An 18095-nucleotide genomic window follows, 5' to 3' on the forward strand; every position below is an offset into this window, starting at 1 on the left:
AAACATTCAGAGAAGAGCTTATACCAGTACTACTCAAACTATTTCAGAACATAGAAAAGGAAGTGACAGTTCCAAATTCATTCTATGAAGCCAGTATAGCCCTGATATCAAAACCAGGCAAAGATGCCACAAAAAAAGAAAATTACAGATCAATATCTCTTATGAATATAGATGCAAAAATTCTCAACAAAATTCTAGCCAATAGAATTCAGCATCATATCAAAAAAATAATACACCACGATCAAGTAGGATTCATACCAGGTATGCAAGGATAGTTCAACATTAGAAAATCAATCAACGTAATCTACCACATAAATAAAAGGAAAGAAAAGAATCACATGATCACCTCAATTGACACAGAAAGGTATTTGACAAAGTCCAACCCCCATTCCTGTTAAGATCTCTCAATAAAATAGGTATAGAAGGGAAATTTTGCAACATAATAAAGGGTATCTATGTAAAACCAACAGCCAACATCATTCTTAATGGAGAGAGGCTGAAAACATCCCCTTGAGAACAGGAACAAGATAAGGATGCCCTTTATCACTACTCCTATTTAAAATTGTGCTGGAAGTCCTAGTTAGAGCAATAAGGCAAGAAAAAGAAATAAAGGGCATCCGAATTGGTAATGAAAGAAATTAAACTGTCCCTGTTTGCGGATGATATGATACCATACATAGAAAAACCAAAAGCCTCCATGAGAAAACTACTGGAACTAGTAGAAAGATCCAGCAGAGTAGCAGGATACAAGATAAACATATAAACATCAGTTGGATTCCTATACACCAGTAAAGAGAAAGATGAAAAGGAAATCAGGAAAAGAATAACATGTATAATAGCCCCTTAAAAAAAAAAACAAAAAAACCTAGGAATAAATCTAACCAGAGATGTGAAAGACCTATACATAGAAAACTACAAAGCACTACTGCAAGAAACCAAAAGATCTATATAAATGGAATAACATACCATGCTCATGGATGGGTGGACCCAACATTGTGAAAATGACAATTCTATCCAAAACAATTTACAAATACAATCCCAACAACGCTCTTTAAAGAGATGGAAAAACTAATTACTAACTTTATCTGGAACGGGAAGAAGCCTTGGATAAGTAAAGCACTGCTAAAGAAGAAGTATAAAGTAGGAGAATTGCGCTACCTGACCTCAGAACCTACTACACAGCTGTGGTAGTCAAAACAGCCTGGTACTGGTACAACGACAGATACATTGACCAATGGAACAGAATTGAGAACCCAGATGTAAATCCATCCACCTACAGTCACCTGATCTTCCACAAGGGCCCAAAGTCCATCAAATGGGGAACAGTCTTTTTAACAAATGGTGCTGGCAAAACTGGATGTCCATCTCCAAAAAAAATGAAGCAGGACCCATACCTCACACCATATACAAAAACTAATTCAAAATAAATCAAAGACCTAAATATAAAGCCAAAAACTATAAAGTTCATAGAATTAAAAATAGGATCAATGCTAGAGGCCCTAATACATGGCATTAACGGGATACAAACGATAATCAAAAACACACATACTCCAGAAGATAAGCTAGACAACTGGGATCTTCTAAAAATTAAACACTTAACGCTCATCAAAAGACTTCACCAAAAGAGTAAGAAGAGAAACTACAGACTGGGAAAAAATTTTTGGACATTACAAGTAAGACAAAGTTCTAATCTCTCAAATCTACAAGAAACTCCAATGCCTCTACTACAAAAAGACGAAAAATCCAATTAAAAAATGGGCAAAGGAAATGAGCAGACACTCCACCAAAGAAGACATTCAAGCGGCCAACAGACACATTAAGAAATCTCGCGATCACTAGCCATTAGAGAAATGCAAATCAAAACCACAATGAGATACCGTCTTACCCTGGCATTACTGGTACGAGTCAAAAAAACGGGTAATGACAAACGTTGGAGAGGCTGTGGGGAGATCGGAACTCTGATGCACTGCTGGTGGGAATGCAAAATGATACAACCATTTTGTAAAATGATATGACGCTTCCTTAGAAAGCTAGAAATAGAAATACCGTATGATCCAGCAATCCCACTTCTAGCAATATATCCTAGAGAAATAAGAGCTATCACAGGAATAGACATATGCACACTCATGTTCCTTGCAGCATTGTCCACAGTAGCAAAAAGATGGAAACAACCCAGGTGCCCATCAACAGATGAATGGATAAACAAACCATGGTACACACACACAATGGAGTATTACACAACCGTAATGAACAATGATGAATCTGTGAAGCATCTCATAACATGGATGAAACTGGAGGACATTATGATGAAAGAAATAAGTCAATCACAAAAGGACAAATATTGTATGAGACCACTACTGTAAAAACTCATGAAAAAATTTACCCACAAAAAGAAACAATCTTTGATGGTTACGAGGGATCAGGGGGGTGAGAGGGTAAATACTAAATAGAAAATAGATAAGTGGTAACTTTAGTGAAGGGTAAGACAGTACAAAATACTGGGGAAGCCAGCACAACTGTACAAGGCAAGGTTATGGAAGCTCCATAGACATATTCAAACTTCCTGAGGGACCGAATTGCTGGGTGGAGGGCTGTGGGGACTATGTTCTCGGGGGACATTTAGCTCAATTGACATAACACAGTTTATAAAGACAGTGTTCTACATTCTACCTTGGTGAATAGCGTCTGGGGTCTTAATAGCCTGTGAGCGGCCATCGAAGATACTCCACTGGTCTCATCCCTTCAAGAGCAAGGGAGAATGAAGAAAACAAGATACAAGGGAAAGATTAGTCCAAAGGACTAATGGGCCACACCTACCACAGCCTCCACCAGACTGAGTCCAGTACAACTAGATGGTGCCTGGTTACCACCACTGACTGCTCTGGCAGGGATCACAACAGAGGGTCCTGGACAGAGCCGGAGAAAAATGTAGAACAAAATTCGAACTCACAAAAAAGACCACACTTACTGGCTTGACAGAGACTGGAGAAACCCTGAGAGTATGGCTCCTCAACACCCTTAGCTCAGTAATGAAGTCACTCCCGAGGTTCACCCTTCAGCCAAAGATTAGACAGGCGTATAAAACAAAATGAGACTAATGAAGCACAACAGCCCAGGGTCAAGGACTAGAAGGCAGGAGGGGCAAGGACTAGAAGGCAGGAGGGGACAGGAAAGCTGGTAATAGGAAACCCAAGGTCGAGAAGGGAGAGTGTTGACATCTTGTGGGGTTGTTAACTAATATCATAAATCATTATGTGTACTCACTGTTTAATGAGAAACTATTTGTTCTGTAAACCTTCATCTAAAGTACTATAAAAAACAATTTTAAAAAATTATACCAGGAAAAAAAATACTAAAAGGATTTCTAATGCAATCCTGTTACTATGCTCCATCTTAACACATTCACTTGTTGCAAAATTGGGTATAAGCATTAATGAAAGATGATTCACTCATATTGCAGCAGAATACTTGCATAAAAAGTTTTACAAGTGTTTACATGCATGTTGCTATGAGGTGCCTTCCAGTTGGTTTATAGCCACCCTATGTACAACAGAACGAAACACTGCCCAGTCCTGCGCCATTCTCACAACCGTTGCTATTCTTGAGCCCATTGCTGCAGCCCCTCTGTCAATCCATCTCATTGAGGGTCTTCCTCTCTTTTAATGACCCTCTATTTTACCAAGCATTATGTCCTTCTCCAGGGATTGGTCCCTCCTAATAATATGTCCAAAGTATGTGAGATGAAGTCTTAAACCATTTTTGCTTCTAATGAGTATTCTAAATGTACTTCTTCCAAGACATATTTGTTTGTTCTTCTGGCAGTCTATGGTATATTCAACATTCTTTACTGACACCATAATTCAAAAGCATCAATTCCTCTTTGATCTTCCTTATCATTGTCCAGGCTTCACATGCATATGAAGCAATTGAAAACACCATGGCTTGGGTCAGGTGCACCTTAGTCCTCAAAGTGACACCTTTGCTTTTTAGCAATTTAAACAGATCTTTTGCAGAAGATTTGCCCTATGCAATGTGTCATTTGATTTCTTGACTGCTGTTTCCATGAGCATTTATTGTGGCTCCAGGTGAAATAAAATCCTCAACAACTTCAATCTTTTCTCCAGTTATCATGATGTTGCTTATTGGTCCAGTTGTAAGGGTTTTTGTTTTCTTTATGTTAAAGTGTAATCCATAGTGAAAGCTGTAGTCTTTGATCTTCGTCAGTAAGTACTTCAAGCCCTTTTTGCTTTCAGCAAGGAAGGTTGTGTTATCTGCATACTGTAGGTTGTTAATGAGTCTTCCTCCAATCTCACTGCTGTATTCTTCTTCATATAGTACAGCTTCTGGTATTTGCTCAGCATACAGATTCAGTAAGTGTGGTGAAAGGATATAACCCTGATGCAAATCTTTCCTAATCTTAAACCACACACGCATAGGGTTGTATTTTTAGAAAGAACACTGTATTTACTTAATGAAAATAAAAACATGTCCACTCAATGACTCATACTCAGATGTTCATAGACACTCTACACATAATAGCTCCAATCGTTGAACGGAGACACAAATAGTGCTAAATCCAGGCAATAGAATACTACTTAGCAATAAAATGAAGTACCCATACATGCAACAACAGACATGAATCTCAATAACATTTTACTAAGTGAAAGAAGTTAGAATACTACATATTGTATCATTCCATGTATATGAAATTCCAGAAAAGGCGACATTATACTGATAAAAAAGAAGTCAGTGGTCTTTAGGAGCCAGGGAGCAAGATGAGACGATTGACTGGAAAGGGGCACATGGAACTTCTGAAGATGATGGAAATATTCTATATCATTATTGTTGTAATGGTAAGATGACTGTGAACATTTGTCAGGATGTATCAAATTGTATACTTAAAAATGGTGAATTTAATTGTGTGTGAATAAGACCTCAATGAAGCTTAAAGAAAAAGAACATCAATTTTATATTTAAAATATATTATCTATATATGCACAGAAATAGTGGAAGATTCTATGGTCTGAATAAAATGAATTAACTAGGCAGCAGAAGATAGTCAATCAGAAGTCTTCAGTGTGTTAAAAGTTTGTATTTAATACATTTAAATGTTCATGTGGATTAGATTATGATTTTAAAAATAGCTACATATTTTTAGAAAGGAATTAATATGTGTGCAAAAACCCTGGAGTACTATGGAATTTATTTCATAGTTAATATTATGCTTGCACGCTGATTCTTTTTGTTGTTGTTGCTAAGTTATTGTCGTTGTAGGGTTGGATTAGTGAAAATGTTTCTTACCTCAATGGAGGAATGTTGAAATCCTGCTTATTTCTTTTCTGTTTATTGCTAATCTATTTCTTGTGTAGTCAAGGCCCTATTTTATTGATAAAAAAGTGTAACCAAAGGTTCTATTGGTAAAAAGACATGCCATTCTTTGGTAAGACCATTGTGGCATTGAATATAACTTCCACTTTTGGATTTGAGAAAACTTGTATGCAAAACGGAGCCCTGGTGGCTCAGTGGTTAAGAGCTTGGCTGCTAACCAAAAAGGTCGGTAGTTGGAATCCACCAGCCACTCCTTGGAAACCCTGTGGGGGCAGTTCTACTCTGTCCTATAGAGTTGCTATGAGTTGGAATCAACTCAACAGCAATGGGTTTGGGTGTTTTTTTTTTTTGGTATGCAGAATGACTGGAAAGTATACTGAAGAGTTAAAAAAAAAAAACTTGAAGAAGACAATCTAGTTTTTAGAATTCATATACTTTAATTCTGTTTTGAATTAAAGAATTTTAAGATTCCTAATCAGAATTGTGCTATGCTTCTTAAAGTTAGTAAGACTCACCATATAATATAATAAATTACCTCAGCTTTATATTAAACTAACCCTACGATATTTGACTAACTCATAGGATTATTGAAGGTACATTCTTACCAGTATGATCAACTCAACTCAGAGATAAAAATTTTTACAAGTAGCCTTAGCAGCCTGGTAAATATATTACTTCTCATATTAAGGAGCTGTGTCATTTGTCTTGAGTGCCAATTTAGACATTCCTTAGATGACATGATATTAGAATCTGAAAAAGTTGAATAAATGACTTATCTTTAAAGGAATTAAGGGGCCAGGTATAGGCACTTTGCATTCAAGGTGGATAGGTTCTTGAGGTTCTTTGGAATAGGGTAATCCAGGAGTATCTGTAATAAAGACGGAGAGGAAAGTTGCAGAAGTGTTGGGAGCCAACAGAAAGAAGGTTAGGTGGGAACACAAAGGTCCTCTCTAACTCATCCTTTGTCCTCCTAGGTCTCACTCAACATGAGTGAAGACAGCATAGATTGTTGAAATCTGAGTATAGGATCTATGAGTATGTTGGTCCTTCAGGAGATGGATGAAATCCCAAAACTTACTGCTCTTGAGTCAATTCCGATTCATAGCAACCCTACAGGACAGAGTAGAACTGCCCCATAGGGTTTCCAAGGCCAGTAATCTTTACGGAAGTTGACTGCCACATCTTTCTCCCACAGAGTGACTGGTGGGTTCGAATTGCTATCCTTTCTGTTAGTAGCCAAGCACTTTAACCACTGCGCCACCAGGGCTCCTAGGGAGATGGGTAGAGGCATAAAAAAGAAAAATGTAGGTTCTGTTCTTATGATATTCTCCCTTACTTCAGAACAACATACACAAAGTCCAGTGTACCAGAGTGGAGACAGGTAGACTATTAATTCAGAAAGATAGGCCTTTCAGACCCCATAAGGAGTTTGGATTATTTTCTGTTTGTTGGGAAGCGAATCTTTGCAAAACTTAAGTTGCCTGGAGACTTGAACAAAAGGGGTTTATCTATTACATATGTATTTGGCTGATACCAACATAAAATCCTACAAAGAGTCCCTAAAAAGTGCCAGGGTTTTATTTACCTCACACGGTAAGAAAACTGAGAGTAGGTGGTCAGTCCTAGTCTGGTGCATTGGCTCAGCAATATCGTCAAGGGGTCAGGCTTTTTCTACTTTCCTGGGCATCATCTTTAGCATTTGGTTTTTATCTCTTGGTAGCAATATGGCTGTCGTAACTTTAGGTATTATGATTGCATTCCAGGAAGGAAGCAGAGGTAGAGAAAAGGATTGAAGGTGTATGGTGGTTGTCTGTTCTTTTTGGAAAATGCTTTTGAAAGTTCTACTTAGGAACTTCTGATTATTTCTCTTTGGCCAGAACTAGGTCCAATAGCCACCCTTAGTTACAAGGGTTCCTCAGAAGGTAAGTATTCAGCTGTTCACCTTATCATCCTGGACAAAATTAGGGTTCCATTGGTAAGAAATAAAGGAAGACTGGATATTAGGTAAACAACTAACAGTGTCTATCACTGGGGCAAGATTGGAAACAAGGAGACAAATTTGCAGTCTACTTCAGGGGCTATGGTGAGAAATGATGAAACTTGAACTAGGGTGGTAGAAGTAAAAGTGGTCATAGTGAAAAGTGGTCAGATGAATGATATTTTTAAAAAATGGCCAATAAAACCTCTATAATAGATTTGATGTGAGATGACATTGATAGCAAGTAGACAAAGATGACTTATAGGTATTTGGCCTGTTCAACAGGGTGAATAATTTGATACCATTTGCTGAGATAGTGAAGACTGGGAGAGAAGCCCACTTAGAAGAAAGTTGTCTAGAATTCTAAAAGGCAGAAATGTCACCATTGCTAATGTCAGAGGTAGAGATACAGCTGACTCTTTAGCAGATCTGTTGCAGCAGATATTTGGAGAGAAGACTGGTTGATGGACATAATTGTTGAACTTGTCAAGCTCCCTAATGTAGCACCCCATCCTAAGCTGCAGCCAGCTGCTGCAAAGACATTTGTTTTTGACACCCTGGAGTCATTGAGTCTACTGAATTCTCCATCATTATAGCTTTGGTGGAAGAATTTTTAAGTAAGAAATATCCTCTTGGGCTTGGGAGCAATGTGATTTTCTCTATATTAGGTGTGCTTCTGGAGAAACAGAATACTATGAATGTGGTGGGGAATATGCATGGACACTATAGATATGGGAATGGATGGTATCACTTTAAATAGTTCTTAAGAGTGAATAATAATTTGAAATAGTGGAGTGAAACTCAGAAATTAATCCTACTGGCCACTGCTTCCATGATATTACTAGCATACCACAGTGTTGTAGGATTATTACCCTACAATGGCCTCTTAATCCTGAGTCAAGTCCCAACTTCTTGGTCTTCTTTTCTAAACCCTTAAGGATATGTCTCTATCCCATCATATTTCCCACTTTGTGTTATCAATACCTATATTGTTTCCCCTGCTTCTCTGTTCTCCAGCCCCCATGGATATATTCATCAGTGGGCCCCATTTTCTACCCCAAGTCTGTGCTGCATACTACACAGACTTGAGTTGGCCAGAAGGTTTATCAGCAGCAGCTTTAGCATTATCATCAGATGGGGATTAGAATTAAGTCTTATTGCCAACCAGATCAAGATCCAGGGTAGCCCATATAAATCCTCTGGACTCTCTTAATAACCTCTGAGTAATCACAGCACTACACTTTGGACTGCACTGGGGTTCTACCTTGGTACCCTCAATACACTAGCCAGTTATTTTATGTAATACTACTGTTTCTTTCGAAGATTGGGAGTGCTGCTTTGATCTCCAATCCACGTATCTCTTTCCACTTCTGTCATTTTGGAGAGATGTATTATGCTTCCTTCTGTCTTAACTACAGGCTTTTTTTGTTTTGTTTTGTTTTCCTGTTGTAAATGACAGGTCTCCAAGAACCACAACCCCCACTGACTCCCATGTAGCCACCCAGAGAATCTTGTCACTATCTTCTGTCCTGCGGATTAGTTCTTCTAGTTCTGAGGCCTGTCTGAACCATATTTAAGTTTACTTTGCTCCTGGACTCTGTGTTGTGAACTCTTCTCACTGCAGTGAGCCCTTTTAACATTTTTCTTCATCTGGTTTAATGCTGCCATTCCAATTTGGCTAATCTTCTCCCTGTCGCTTGATATACTTTTTCTCTCCCTGTGATATTTTATTGTTATTCACCTAATCTGGAAAGTTTTGTTTCCCCTCTTTTCCTTCTTTCCTTCCTTCCTTCTTTTCCTCTAGCTCCTACATACCTGACAAGTCCAGTTCAAGTTCTAATTTTATGAAACCTTACCAATTTTTCCACTACCTGTCTGTAAGTTTGTAGTACTGTAGTGGTTTGTGTGTTGCTATGATGCTGGAAGTTATGCTACCAGTATTTCAAATACCAACAGGATCACCCATGGTGGACAGGTTTCAGTGGGGCTTCCAGACTAAGGTAGACTAGGAAGAAAGTCCTGGATAGATGAGACAATCAAAGAACTGCTTGTGGTTGGGTATGTGTGTGAACTCTTCTGAGAAATTTAATCAGTTAACGGGAGGAAAAAGAGAGGGCTTCAGACAAAGGGAGATGAGAGGTGATGAGGTTCTTTTTTTTTTTAAAGACAAAGAGTTTGACTATAACACTACAGAACAGCTCAAGAAATACAGATAGAAAGGAAGATATCAGACATATGAAAAAATGTGTCTGTAGCTGTTAAAATAAAGTAGATATATATATAAAATATATATTAGAGAAGAATAAAAATCTAACATACAAGAGAATTTTTAAGTAGGCAAAAACTAAACCTTTTTAAAATAGTAAAATGAAAGAAAATAGTTTTTTTTTTCCCTGTGAAATTGGTTTTATAACAAAATTGTAAAAATGAGAGGTATACTGAATAGTATACACAGAGTCAGTATACCAAAAAGAGTTGGTCGACATTCAACCATTTCAGGAGGTATCATTTGATCAGGAACTGTGGATACTGAAGGAAAAGGTCCAAGCTGCACTGAAGGCATTGGTGAAAAATAAGCCTCCAGGAATTGACAGAATACCAGTTGAGACGTTTCAACAAACAGATGCAGCGCTGGAAGTGCTCACTCGTCTATGCCAAGAAATTTGGAAGACAGCCACCTGGCCAACTGGCTGCAAGAGATCCATATTTATGCCTATTCCCAAGAAAGGTGATCCAACAGAATGTGGAAATTATCCAACAATATCATTAATATCACACACAAGTAAAATTTTGCTGAAGATGATTCAAAAGTGGCTGCAGTAGTAGATCGACAGGGAACCACCAGCAATTCAAGCTGGATTCAGAAGAGGACATGGAACCAGGGATATCATTGCTTATGTAAGATGGATCCTCGCTGAAAGCAAAGAATACCTGAAGGATGTTTACTTGTGTTTTTTGACTATGCAAAGGTATTCGACTGTGTGGATCATGACAATTTATGGACAGCATTTCAAAGAATGGCAACTTCAGAACACTTAATTGTGCTCATGAGGAACCTGTACATAGATTAAGAGACAGTTGTTTGAACAGAACAAGCGGATACTGCATGGTTTAAAGTCAGGAAAGGTGTGTGTCAGGGTTGTTTCCTTTTATCATGCTTATTCAATCTGTATGCTAAGCAAATAATCCGAGAAACTGGACTCCATGAAGAGTGGGGCATCAGGATTGGAGGAAGACTCATTAATAACCTGGGATATGCAAATAACACAACCTTGCTTGCTGAAAGTGAAGAGGACTTGAAGCACATACTGATGAAGATCAAAGACTACAGCCTTCACTATGGATTACACCTCAACATAAAAAAAGCAAAAATCTTCACAACTGGACCATAAGCAACATTATGACAAATAGAGAAAAGATTGAAGGTGTCAAGGATTTCATTTTACTTGGATCCATAATCAACCCCATGGAAACAGCAGCCAGAAAATCAGACGACACATTGTATTGGGCAAATCTGCTGCAAAAGATCTCTTTTAGGTGCTGAAAAAGAAAGATGTTAACTCGAAGACTAAAGTACACCTGACCCAAGCCATGGTGTTTTCAATCACCTCATATGCATTCAAAAGCTGAACAATGAATAAGGGAGATCAGAGAAGAATTGATGCCTTTGAATTACAGTGTTGGCAAAGAATATTGAATATACCATGGACTGCAGAAAGAACGAACAAATCTGTCTTGTAAGAAGTACAGCCAGAATGCTCCTTGGAAGCAAGGATAGCGAGACGTCGTCTTACATACTTTGGGTATGTTATCAGGAGGGACCAGTCCCTGGAAAAGGACATCATGCTTGTTAAGTAGAGGGTCAGTGAAAAAGAAGAAGACCCTCAGCGAGATGAATTGACTCAGTGGCTCCAACAATGGGCTCAAGCATAACAACGATTGTGAGGATGGTGCAGGACCAGGCAGTGTTTCGTTCTTGTATATAGGGTTGCTATGAGTCGGGACCAACTTGACGGCACCTAACAACTGAGAATCATTGCTTATGTTTTAAAAATTTTAACATAGTTCGTGAAACTCTTCTATTTTATTAAAATAAAATATTTAATTATTTTTAAAAATCCAATAATTTAGTTAATAGACATTATGTAGTGTTATTTTTTTGTCGTTCAATCTGATATACTAAAGTGATACAAAAAATCACAATGACAAAATTCAGACCAAGGAAACATATGCACCTCAGTACATGAGTAAATACGAGAAACTTTTTTTCTGCTGCAAAATGCACTAAGCACCTGCTTTCCACAGAGCGTATTTTATAGAACCACCCATTTTCACTTCAGATTTGCTTTCCATTTTATGTAGTAAAACGATTTTAGTATATCCAAAAGGAGTTAAAAAAGTGTTTTTTATGACTTTTAAAAACGTGTTACTTGTTCACCTTTCTTTCATTTTTGTTCTATAGTCACTATTGAGAGATGTAATTTCTTTCTGGCTGTTCACTTGCAGTAATAGCATAATAACTTGTATAGCTTAACAGAAATTTCCAATTTCTTCACTTCTATGTGGTCATTTTAATCCATTTTCTTTTAAAGGGCTCTGCAAATTTATATAAAAGAAAGTAGAGCCAAATTGCTTACGTTCAGGACTTTTCTGGAATTTACAGGTGTCCAGGTCTCCATAAGATGACTTGACTTTTCCAATAATGAAAGATGCCAACTTATTAACAGGTGACCAACTGCTGTAAGCTATTTGTTGTTTCACCATAAGTGATACTGTTGAATTCCTGGCCCTCATCAAAGCACTAATAATTAAGCAGTGTTATGATCTGGTTTTCTCTGACTCAGAACTGGAGATCCATTTCTGACTACTGTTCTTTCTCTGTCACATCTACATTATATCAAGTGGCTCTAATTTTTAATTTGCCATATTATTCCAATGTTCTGACCATCAATGATCACTCTATATAGAGCATTCAATTTAGTGTAAAGGTAACTCAGGACACTTTATTATAGTTTCTGCTAATTAATTTTTTTTTTTGAACTATGGGAAGGAGATGGAGTCCCAGGTAATTTAAATGAAAGATTCATCTAAAAGTGACTTAAACTGGTATTAATACATTGTATGGCATTTTATGGTTGGAAGCAAATTTGTCTGTCCCACTCTGTTTTATGCATTGAAAACGTCTGCATGTTTGTCCTCACCCAGCTGTAGAGAAAGAGCTGTAGGGATTCTTCAAATCCCAGACAGGAGAGTCAGGAGAGTGACCAAGAATGAAGGTGCAAGAGGAGAGATGAACATCAGGTTAGGATCTAAGCATCCATCTTGGGAGACACGTTTGGGTAAAATCTGGTCAGGCTCTCCTACTGATATTTTATACACAAGAGAAGGTTGGAGGATGTGGCTTGATGTAGGGTAATTCCTGAGAACCTTTTAAAATTGTAATAAATAGGTGGCATACCAACTCTAACAGATGAAAGTAGCTGCTTGGAGCACGGTGTTGAATATGATTCTAAGGTTCCATCTTAATCTGTCATAAGAGTGCCAAACTTGACTAATGATGTCTATTATTGGAGCAGTTAAGGAGAGAATACCTATATACGCCAGGTATTTGGTTAAAATTAGCTTAGAGCATTAGCTAGCGTTGCAACTTTCTTTTATGTGTCAAAATATAACACATGGTATATGGGAAACATTAAATAAAGGGAAATCCCAGATAGTGAGATTTAAAAGGATATGGAGGTCATGAAAATGTACCTTTCAAATCTTCTACTGTAAGGAGCCTAATTGATGGACAGCCCCAGTTGCTACACTCTGAAATCTATCAGCTCTTGACTCTCTACCCCTGACCCTGGTTGATAGGCATCAGAGCTGGAGAAGAAGGTCCTTAACTGGGTGAGATTTTCTGGGCAGTACTACTGACACCAAGGAGCCCCGGTGGCACAATGGTTAAGTGCTCAGCTGCTAACCAAAATATCAGTGACTTGAATCTACCAGCCACTTCGGAGAAGAAAAGAGCTGGTGATCTGCTCCCATAAAGATTTCGGCCTAGGAAACTCTATGGGGAAGTTCTACTCTGTTCTATAGGGTCTCTATGAGTCAGAATTGACTCGATGGCACACAACAACAACTAGTGACACCATGGGAAAGAGAAAGCGCAGTGAGGCAGTAATTCAGGGGATGAAGACGGGGCCACTGACATCTCATACTGGAAAGTTGACCTGCGTATTATCTCAGGTCTTAATCCACTGCCCTTTGATCCTGTAGGTAGTGAAGAACCTCTGGGAAAGGAACCACCGACAAATACAGAGGGAGACTGTAACTCTGAAGGGGACCTTGGTGAATGAGTGGTGCTTTCTAGATGGGGAGAGAGTGGGTTGATTGTGAGAACCTATGTTTGAAGACATGGATCTGTTTCCCATCTCATATTATTCCTGGGGTTGTTGTTAGGTGGCATCGAGTTGGTTCTGAATCACAGTGATCCTAAGTACAACAGAAGGAAACACTGCCTGGTCCTGTGCCATGCCCACACTCCTTGCTATGCTTGAGCCCATTGTTGCAGCCACAGCATCAATCCATCTGGTTGAGGGTCTTCCTCTTTTTTGCTGATCCTCTGATTTGCCAAGCATGATGTCCTTCTCCAGAGACTGGTCTCTCCTGATAACATATCCAAAGTAAGTGAGACGAAGTCTCATCATCCTGGCTTCTAAGGAACATTCTGGCTGTACTTCTTCCAAGACAGATTCGTTCATTCCTCTGGCAGTCCATGGTATAGTCAATATTCTTTGCTAAAACTGTAATTCAAATGCATCAATTCTTCTTCAGTCTTCCTTGTTCATTGTCCAGCTTTTTCATGCTGGACATGGAGGCGATTGAAAACACTATTACTTGGGTCAGGCGCATCTTAATCCTCAAAGTGACATCTTTGCTTTTTAACACTTTAAAGAGGTCTTTTGTAGCAGATTTGCCCAATGCAATATGCTGTTTTCTTTTTTTAAAAAAATTTATTGTATTTTAGGTGAAAGTTTACAGTGTAAATTAGTTTCTCATTCCAAAATTTATACACAAATTGTTTTGTGACATTGGTTGCAATCCCGGCAATGTGTCAGCACTCTCCCTCTTTCCACCCCGGGTTCCCCATTTCCATTCATTCAGTCTTCCTGTCCCTTCTTGCCTTCTCATCTTTGTTTTTGGGCAGGTGTTGCCCATTTGGTCTCTTATACTTGATTGATGGAGCTAAGAAGCACATTCCTCACATGTTATCATTTATTTTATAGTCCTATCTAACCTTTGGCTGAAAGTGAACTTTGGGAGTGGCTTCAGCTCTGAGTTAGAAGGATGTCCAGGGGCTCGTTTGATTTCTTGGCTGCTTCTTCCATGGGAATTGATTGTGAATCCAAGTAAAATGAGATCCTTGACAACTTCAATATTTTCTCCATTTATCATGATCTTGCTTATTGGTCCAGTTGTGAGGATGTTTATTTTCTTTATGTTGAGGTGTAATCCATACGGAAAGCTGTAGTCTTTGATCTTCATCAGTAAGTTCTTCAAATCCTGCTACATTTAAGAAGGAAGCTTTTGTCATTTGAATGTCACGGGTTGTTAATGAGTCTTCCTCCAACCTTGATGCTGCCTTCTTCTTCACATAGTCCAGCTTCTCAGATTATATGCTCAGCATACAGACTGAATAAGTATGGTGAAAGGATAAAACCCTGATGTACACTTTTTCTGATTTTAAACCACGAAATAGCCCTTTGTTCTGTGGGAACAACTGCCTCTTCATCTATGTATAGGTTTTACATGAGTATTCTGGAATTCCCATTCTTCTCAATGTTATCCATAGTTTGTTCTTATCCACATAGGTGAAAGTCTATGCATAGTCAATAAAACACATGTAAACATCTTTCTGATATTCTCTGCTTTCAGCCAAGATCCATCTGACATCAGCAATGATATCCCTAGTTCCTCATCCTCTTCTGAATTCAGCTTGAATTTCTGGCAGTTCCCCATCTATGTACTGCTGCAACCACTTTTGAATGATCTTCAGCAAAATTTTACTTGTGTGTGATATTAATGATGTTGTTCAATATTTTGCCCATAGAATCCTTCAATATTGCAACCAGAGGCTTGAGTTTTTTCTTCAGTTCTTTCAGCTTGAGAAATGCCAAGCGTGTTCTTCCCTTTTGGTTTTCTAACTCCAGGTCTTTGCACATTTCATTATAATTCTTTACTTTGTATTCTTGAGCTGCTCTTCGAAATCTTTTATTCAGCTCTTTTACTACACCATTTCTTTGGTTAACTTTAGCTACTCTGTGTTCAAGAGCAAGTTTCAGAGTCTCTTCTGACATCCATTTTGGTCTTTTCTTTCTTTCCTGTTTTTTTAATGACCTTTTGCTTTCTTCATGTATGATGTCCTTGATGTCATCCCACAACTCATCTGATTTTCAGTCATTAGTTTTCAATGCATCATATCTGTTCTTGAGATGGTTTCTAAATTCAGGTGGTAAATACTCAAGGTTGTACTTTGGCTCTCGTGGACTTGTTTTAATACTGCTCTGCTTCAACTTGAACTTGTATCTGAGCAACTGATGATCTGTTCCATAGTCAGCCCCTGGCCTTGTTCTGACTGATGAAATTGAGCTTCTCTATTGTTTCTTTCCACAGATGTAGTCGATTTGATTTCTGTGTATTCCATCTGGTAAGGTCCACGTATATAGTCACCATTTATGTTGCTGAAGAAAGGTATTTCCAGTGAATAGGTCATTGGTCTTGAAAAATTCTATCATGCAATCTCTGGGGTCATTTCTGTCACCAAGCTGTATTTTCCAACTACTGATCTTTGTTTCCAGCTTTTACATTCCGATCACCAGTAGTTATCAATGCATCCTGATTGCATGTCTGATCAATTTCAGACTGCAGAAGTTGGTAAAAATCTTCAATTTCTTTATCTTTGGCGTTAGTGCTTGGTGAATAAATTTGAATAATAGTTGTATTAACTGGTCTTCTTTGTAGGCATATGGATATTATCCTATGACTGAGTGTTGTACTTCAGGATTGATCTTGAAATGTTCTTTTTGACAATGAATGTGACTCCATTCCTCTTCAATTTATCATTCCCAGCATGGTAGATCATATGATTGTCTGATTCAAAATGCCCAATACCAGTCCATTTCAGCTCACTAATGCCTAGGATATCTATCTTTAAGTGTTTCATTTCATTTTTGACAGCTCCCAGTTTTTCTAGATTCTTACTCAGAATGTTCCACATTCCAATTACTAATGGATGTTTGCAGCTGTTTCTTCTCATTTTGAGTTGTACCATATCCGCAAATCAAGGTCCCGAAAGCTTTACTCCATCCACATTATTAAGGTCGATTCTACTTGAGGTGGCAGCTCTTTCCCAATTGTATTTTGAGTGCCTTCCAACCTGTGGGGCTCATCTTCTGGCACTATATCAGACAATGTTCAGTGGCTGTTCATAAGGTTTTCACTGGTCAGTTTTTTTAGAAGTAGCTTGGCAGGTCCTTCTTCCTAGTCTTCTTTAGTCTGGAAGCTCCACGGAAACCTGTCTGCCACGAGTGACCCTGCTGGTATTGGACATACCAGTGGCATAGCTTCAGTCATCACAGCAACGTGCAAGCCACCACAGTGAAACTGATAGACGAGTGGGGGATTCCTGGGGTACCAGAGTGGAAACCATACCAAAAAAAGTAGCTTCTTAGTGACACTGTTTCTTGGGTCCCAGTTCTGAAGAAGCATACAGGTGTATCAACTGAAAGATTGTGCCCTTCCACAGCCTTGATGAAATAATTATTAGAAGAGACAATGATCTTTATAAGGGAATACAAGAGACATGTTTTTCAGAAAGAAGGTATATAGTGAACAACTTTTTTTCCTGGTTTACTCTATCCTTCTTCCACCATTATCTATATAGCAAAGATAGTGTTTTGAAATACCATCTAAGATATTTTCCATCCCTCTTAATTCTTGTGTTATGCTTTTTATGCATTAAAGGAAGACAGAACTTAGCCAACAACAATAATAAAAATTATGATAATAGATAACGTATACATAGTGCTATTTACTACATGCCAAATGCTGTTCTAAGGACTTTACATGTACAGGCATATCTTGCAGAAAGTCTTGCTGGTGAACATCTTACGGCCAGAATACAGAACACCTCTTGTTTTCTGACATTTTATTTTATTTTGTTGAAGAAAAGTAATGTTCTTGGGGAATCTTGCAATTTTATTTTGAATCTATGATTTTAAATATTAGAAATAAAATAGGATTGAGCCAAATACCTGCTTCCATTTTTTTATGGCACATTTTCTGTGAGCTGCCTACAGTTACAGATAAGCTTAATGTAAAGGCAGCTCAAGGAGCAAAAACAAGTGCCTGGAATATCTCAAAGGGCTTAAAGGAGGTTACTATTATTAGTAAAATTTTCTTGGCCTGTTTACTATAAAACGTTTACAAATACAGATTTTACTGATGTCAAATTTCGTAACTGCATACAGTAGGACAAATTAAACTCTACCACATAGATGGTAAAGTGAAAATCACATAATTGGATTACTTACTTGTCCAAAGAATTAGTCAGTACCAGAAAAATAGAGTAAAATTAGAGAGTAAACAGAAAAACAGAAAATACATATTCAATCCTGAATTGAATTATAAACATAACATTTGTCTGCTACATCAATCAGTAAATGCTGCAAAAGATCATTTGGAGGAATGGAAAGAATTATAAAACTTTTAGTACAGTGTGTAAAGTCTTATCCATTAAAAT

This window comes from Trichechus manatus, unplaced genomic scaffold, assembly GCF_000243295.1.
Source record: "Trichechus manatus latirostris isolate Lorelei unplaced genomic scaffold, TriManLat1.0 scaffold00059, whole genome shotgun sequence".
Classification (NCBI taxonomy): domain Eukaryota; kingdom Metazoa; phylum Chordata; class Mammalia; order Sirenia; family Trichechidae; genus Trichechus; species Trichechus manatus.